This window comes from Elaeis guineensis, chromosome 6 (genome assembly GCF_000442705.2).
Source record: "Elaeis guineensis isolate ETL-2024a chromosome 6, EG11, whole genome shotgun sequence".
Lineage (NCBI taxonomy): Eukaryota > Viridiplantae > Streptophyta > Magnoliopsida > Arecales > Arecaceae > Elaeis > Elaeis guineensis.
In genome coordinates this window covers 50,592,245-50,599,607 of record NC_025998.2, presented here as the reverse complement: position 1 = coordinate 50,599,607, position 7,363 = coordinate 50,592,245, and positions in this window count along the sequence as shown.

Here is a 7,363-nt window from a genome sequence, read left to right as displayed (position 1 = left end):
AAATTGATAAAAATTATCTGGTAGATTCATCGTAAGAAATAGAACTCATATGTTATGATACAATCCTTAGAGCTACTTTAAAAATGATAAAAGAGAATTTATCATGTAGTTCTTAAATTCTACTCACGACCAAATGATATAATTATCACAAGAATAATAATTGCATCAAGTATAGGTCATTGTGTACCATATTAGTTGGTTGTCCTCTTAACTAAGGTATGTGGTGACACGGATATGGCATATAGGTGAAATGTAGGAGTACGTTTCACTGAGTGTGACCAACTTTGGAGTACTCTGCTGTCAAGAATTGTTTTGATGGGATATGGGTATAAGTATCTCTCTGACCTGAGACTTCCTCAGTGACTTACAAGCAACTCACTGTACTTTAGTGTCAGACTATCAAAATTTTTAATTCGATGATAGAAGGTTTCTGGATACAGTCAAGTACTTATGAAGTCTAAGTACGAGTCAAGATAGGATTGAACGCTCCAAATAAAATTAGAGATGATGCATCACTGTATTTCAATTTAGTAAAACTCTAGTTAGAGTAGTTCTAATGAGAGATCATAGAATTTTTTGAGATTGTAATACAATGTGGATCACTCATCTAGGGTTGACAGTTTAACCTTAAGTCATCTTTGAGCATTGAGAGTTAAAGGAATGAATTATATGGTAACTATATCTGTATAGGTTCTAAAGTATTGCTGAGCATACATTTGGCCTATTCGGATGTCGGATCTCATTGTTAGATAGTTACATCGATTAGTACAAAAATTATTCTTATATTATCGACTTAGATTTGAACCTATGGGGTCATACACATAGAAGTACCTATCTGATCAAATGACTAATCGATGATTATGAATCATTGAAGAATTTAATTATCAATATGATTGATGATTAATCCTATGCAAAGGTTGTAATAAATTATTTACTAATAATTGATAAATTAAAAAAATAATTAATTAATAATTTAATTATTAATTATTTCAATTTGATTGAGCAATGAGGATTAGATTAAATCTAATTGAATTAGATTTAATTAAGTTTGCTTTGGATTGATTGGATCCAGCCCTAATGGATAACAGGATTTGTGCTAATTGATCTTAGGGATGCAAATCAGATTTAATCGAAAAAGATTCAATTTAATTTGATTTAGATTTGATTGGATCAAACTCTATTAGAGAATAGGCTTGATTGGATCAAGCTCTATTGATCAAAAGCTTTTCTGATGTCTAATAAGATAAGAAAAAAAATGCTTCCCACAGATGGGATTTTAATCTAACTAATTTTTTAATTGGATTAGGGTCTATTTAGTTTTCTAATTGGGCTAGGACCTAATAGTTAGTTTGTTATAACTAATTCCTAAATTGGTTAGGATTGATCCTGAAATTAGTTAGAGTTGGACCAAGAATCATGAGTCCTATTTGGAATAGGATTTAACTAACTCATGACAAACCCCATGTACTATTAATTCTCCATACCACATCCTTTCACCATGAGAACCCATGCCCCAAAGAAGAGCCACACCCCTCCTCTCTTCCATGAAGAAATATGGAGTCCCCCTTCTCTCTCTTGTCGCCTATTTTTTTTGGATGGGGCGTCCAAGGGTTGGACGCCCCATACTCTTCCACATCAAGCCTCTTCTCCAACCCCTTTTGAAGGGATTTTTTGTGAGAGTTTGCTACTGGTTTTAAGGCAACAAAGAGATCCTCTCTTGATTGTTTTATAGTAAAAAAATAGAGAAGAAAGATTCTTCCCAACAAGAGAAAAAGAAGGAAGAAGAAAGATCTTTTTTCTTGTACGCAGCCCTTTGAGAAGGAGTTCTTCTCTCAGATTTATTCTTATTTTTTTTAGTATAAAAATTAGTTTAGATCTAATTTTTAATATAAAAATTTAAAAAAAATATATCAAAAAAAATTGGTTGGGCATTTGGGGCTTCCTAGGGCTCAAGATCAGGAAGAGAAGAAAGAAGAAAGATTTTCTTTCTAGTGCGCAGTCTTGGAGAAGGAGTTTTTCTCTCTAATTTTTTTTATTTTTTTAATATAAAAATTAGATTAGATTTAATTTTTAATATAAAAATTAAAAAAATATATATCAAAAAAATCTGGTTAGAATTTTGGGGCTTCCTAGGGCTCTAGATCAAAGAGAGAAAGGGAGAAGAAAAGAGAAGAATGGTTCTTCTCTTGAATCTCTCTTTTGGGTTCTTCTAGAGTTTAAAATTTTATATAATTTTTTGTATGAAAATTAGATTAGATCTAATTTTTATCATAAAAAATTAGAAAAGAAAATTTCTTCTTGAAGGAATGAAAGGAAGAGAGAAAGATTCTCTCTTGTATGTGGGAGAATTGAGAAGAAAGGGTTCTTCTCTTGATCTCTATCATAAAAATCTAATACATGGATCCAAAAAGAAAAGAAGAGGGTCTCCTTATTCTTCATCTTCTTCATGCTCCTTTTAGATCAGCCAACAAAAGGTATCTTCGTGAGCTAGCATTCTTGGAGAGATCGATCAGCACAAGGGCTTCGTGTGGATACCTGTAGAGGCCGGATGTATATGCAGCTATTGAGCCTCATAAAGAACCAACTACCATGAATTTTGGATGTGGTGATCTACTACCCATACTCGGGTATTGAGTTCGAACTCAATTCATATTTAGATATGATCTAAATATAATATAGATAAGATCTATGTTTGTTGAATTTTAGATTTCAGATTTACATACACGTATATTAATTCATATCATAGATCCTGCATGGTAGTTTTAGATTTGATCTATGTATGCATTATAGATTAAATTATTTAATCTATATATGTTCTATTATAAAATTTTAAAAATGTATGTACAAAACTATCACACTTCTTAGTAAATGGTATCAGAGCGAAGGTTCATTATAACATGAACATATATACATGTAGAGTTGAAATCTAGATTTAATAATGCATGGGATATGTTATGATCTAATTTTAGATATCATCTAATATAAAAATTAGATCTAATATAATTTAGATTAGATCTAAATTTTTGCATATATGATATTTGAGTAGATTGGATAATCCAATTAGCAAGTACTTGGATTGGGTTGATCATCAAGCCATCCGATCATAGGAGTAAAAATGGTTTAAAAGTTCTCTCTTCCTATTCGATAGGATGCCCTTATGGTATGTAGGGGTATCATGTGGTTTAATCCCATGAAGAAGAATACGAAAAGAAGAACTTACTCTTCTATAAAATTCTAGAAGTTAAAACCCTAGAATTTATTGTATGTGATATAAAGCTTGAGTTGTATGAAAAGTAAAACATCTAATCTATATGATTAAAATTTTTTTAATCATAAAAAATAAAATTTAGAATCATAAAATATTTAGATATGATCTAATGGTTCATTTATGATTAATTTTATTTCAGTTTATGTGAAAATTTTTAGATCTAAAACTGTATGATACATGCTGGCACACCCACTGAACTGACTCAGTTTTGAACTAAGTCAACCTAGTCTCCTGGTTTAGTCAGCTCAGTACTGACTGATCTGACCAGTTGTCTCAAGTCGAACAATAATGGTTACTATTCATGATTAGTTAGTCGATCAAGTATCAGACTTAGTCGACCCATTGAAATGAGCCGATTCAGTTCAGGGTTGAGTCAACCTAATTTTCAGAACAAAAAATTTTACATAAAAATAATACAAAATTATTTTATAAAATTAAAATGGTTTCAATTAATAATCTTAATCCATATTAATTCTATACTTAATTAAGAATTAAAAATATATTTTAGATCTATAATTGTAATTAAAGATTTAATAACATTGTATAAAATATGAGGTGTTGGTGCAAAAATCCGCCTGCGCCGGAGATGCTGGAGTTGGGGAAGCCGCGGTCGCCGCCGGGACCTGCAAGAGAAGTCTAAACCGGAGGTGGGGTTGCTCCGGCAAGACCCTCCGACGCTCAAGTTAGTTTTCTGCCTCAACAGGAATGGAGTGCTCGAACGGAGAATTTAGCAGAGTTTTGAGATAAGACAAAAGAGCTTAAGGAATAACGTATCTAGTCCCCCTTTTATAGGCGGAGGAGGCAACGGATTGATGGTGACGTTTGTAACCGCCTGGTAGTGGGCCGCCCATGGTCAGGGGAATTGATTGTGAAAGATAATGGAGTAGACACGTGGTCATCACCTCGACCCGCCACGTGGAATCTGTTGTGAGGGGTGGAGCAGCGTCCGTTGTCAGCGGACAGGAGAATCGTATGGTATCCATTGCAGGAAGTGGAGCAGGTTCGTGGCCGCCACTGTGGCCTGCCAGGGGATAGTGGAGCTGCGCGGAGTCCGCCACAGGAAGTGGAGCAGGGCGGCTATGGTTGCTGCGGCCTGTCAGGGAATGATGGTACTGCGCGGAGTCCGCCACAGGAAGTGGAGCAGGGTCGTGGCCGTTTTGAGGGCCTGTCAGGAAGCGTGGATCTGTCGATTGAAGCTCGACAACGGGCGGAGCCCGGTTTCTGTTGAGGTCCGGGTGAGGTCCTCCCGGCGGTAGGGGTCGTGAGCGGAGCCCGGCTCCCGTAGGAGTCCGGGCGGAGCTGCGCTGATGTCGGCGGTGGAGCCCGGCTCCCGTAGGAGTCTGGGCGGAGCTGCGCTGCTGTCGACGGTGGAGCTCGGCTCCCGTAGGAGTCCGGGCGGAGCTGCGCTGCAATCAAAGTTAAGGGTGAAATCTGGCCCTGATAGGAGTCCGGATGGAGCTTACCAGCAGTTGATACTAAGAGCGGAGCCCGGCTCCCGTGGGAGTCCGGGCGGAGCTGCTCTGATGTTGGTGGCGGGGCCCGGCTCCCGTAGGAGTCCGGGTGGAGCTATGCTGATGTCGTCGGTGGAGCCCGGCTCCCGTAGGAGTCCGGGCGGAGCTGCACTTGCTGTCGGCGGTGGAGCCCGGCTCCCGTAGGAGTCCGGGCGGAGCTGCACTTGCTGTCGGTGCTGGAGCCCGGCTCCCGTAGGAGTCCGGGCGGAGCTGCACTTGCTGATGGCGGTGGAGTCCGGCTCACGTAGGAGTCCGGGCGGAGCTGCACTTGTTGATGGCGGTGGAGCCCGGCTCCCGTAGGAGTCCGGGCGGAGCTGCACTTGCTGATGGCGGTGGAGCCCGGCTCCCGTAGGAGTCCGGGCGGAGCTGCACTGCAATCAAAGTTAAGGGTGAAATCCGGCTCTGATAGGAGTCCGGGTTGAGCTTACTAGCAGTTGATACTGAGAGCGGAGCCCGGCTCCCGTGGGAGTCCGGGCAGAGCTGTTCTGATGTCGGTGGTGGAGCCCGGCTCCCGTAGGAGTCCGGGCGGAGCTGCAGTTGTTGATGGCGGTAGAGCCCGGCTCCCGTAGGAGTCCGGGCGGAGCTGCACTTGCTGATGGCGGTGGAGCCCGGCTCCCGTAGGAGTCCGGGCGGAGCTGCACTTGCTGATGGCGGTGGAGCCCGGCTCCCGTAGGAGTCCGGGCGGAGCTGCACTTGCTATCGGTGGTGGAGCCCGACTCCCGTAGGAGTCCGGGCGGAGCTGCACTTGCTGATGGCGGTGGAGTCCGGCTCCCGTAGGAGTCTGGGCGGAGCTGCACTTGCTGATGGCGGTGGAGCCCGGCTCCCGTAGGAGTCCGGGCGGAGCTGCACTTGCTGATGGCGGTGGAGCCCGGCTCCCGTAGGAGTCCGAGCGGAGCTGCACTGCAATCAAAGTTAAGGGTAAAATCTGGCTCTGATAGGAGTCCGGGTTGAGCTTACTAGCAGTTGATACTGAGAGCGGAGCCCGGCTCCCGTGGGAGTCCGGGCGGAGCTGTTCTGATGTCGGCGGTGGAGCCCGGCTCCCGTAGGAGTCCGGGCGGAGCTGCACTTGCTGATGGCGGTAGAGCCCGGCTCCCGTAGGAGTCCGGGCGGAGCTGCACTTGCTGATGGCGGTGGAGCCCGGCTCCCGTAGGAGTCCGGGCGGAGCTGCACTTGCTATCGGCGGTGGAGCCCGGATCCCGTAAGAGTCCGGGCGGAGCTGCACTTGCTGATGGCGGTGGAGCCCGGCTCCCGTAGGAGTCCGAGCGGAGCTGCACTTGCTGATGGCGGTGGAGCCCGGCTCCCGTAGGAGTCCAGGCGGAGCTGCGCTTGCTGATGTCGATTCCGCTGTGTGTTCCGACTGTAGGTATTTTATACCCAACACCAGTCTCCCTACATCCGAGTTTTGAATTTCAAACGAAGGAAGTACAAAGAGGTACAGTCGGAACCGTCCCTTCGAATCCCGCGCCCTGCCGCTCCCAGATATTTTGGCATTAAATGAGCGCGTGCCGGAGTCTTTTCGAATTGGGGCGGTACGAGGGGACGCTTCGAAGACCCCGCAGGTACGTTGGCCTAGGTACGACGCAATTATGACCCTGCCAACCGCCAGCCGCCTTTAGCTGTCTGCCACGGGGAGTGGGACACGCGTCGGATGCGGACTGGCCTGGGGGGATTCGAGATCATTATGGCACCGGATCTCAGGGTCTATTTAAACCCGTCCTCCCCCTTCAGGCGTTCCACTCCGTTTCTGATTTCTTGCTGGCGTCTGTCATCTCCCCGAGAGTCTGCTCTAGCGAACGCCCTCTCGAGCCGTAGGCACCTTCCGCTTCTCGCTCCCCAGGCCCCCAGAGCAAGATAGGTTAGTGCCCACCTTCTTCTTCTTACTGCCTAGGGGCTTCTCTTCTTTTCATTTCTTTTGTGTCTTCTTCTGAGTTGACCTTCGGCGTCTCCTTCCCCCTTCGGTTTGCTTTTCTAAGGCCCTTTAGGTTCTCCCCCCAAAAAAATGTCTTCCGACTCTTCTGCCCCCGCAAGTTCTGGGAGTTCTTCTGCTTCGAACCCCCAAGCCCCCGTTTCTGCGGACGAACCCGCGTTCGGGGCAGGGCCTCGCCCGGTTTTCGCACCGGGCACCATTCCATGTTCATCGACTCCGGACGAACTCCTCCTGATAAGGGCTCGGTACGGGGTTCCTTCGGAGTACGACATGGAGCTTCCTGGCCCCTCTGACCGGGCTAGCACTCCTCCTCCTGGTCGCTTTTGTTTGTACCAGGAGGCATTCCGTGCCGGACTCCGGCTTCCGCTTCCTGCTTTTGTTGCCGCCTTCTTTCATTTCTTAGACATTTCTCTCGCCTCTGTCGCCCCAAATTCTTTTAGGTTTTTGATAGGGTTTCTCTCTCTCTGTCATATAGCCGAGGTCCAGCCGTCCCTCTCCCTGTTCAGACATTTCTACACCTTCAAACGCCATCCTTCAGCGAAGGACTGGTGGTACTTCTCCCCCCAGTTCGATAAGAAGGGGTTGCTGAAGGGCGCCCCTTCTTCGATTCACAACTGGAAGGAGAAATTTCTCTTTGTCTACTGCCCGACCCTGGAA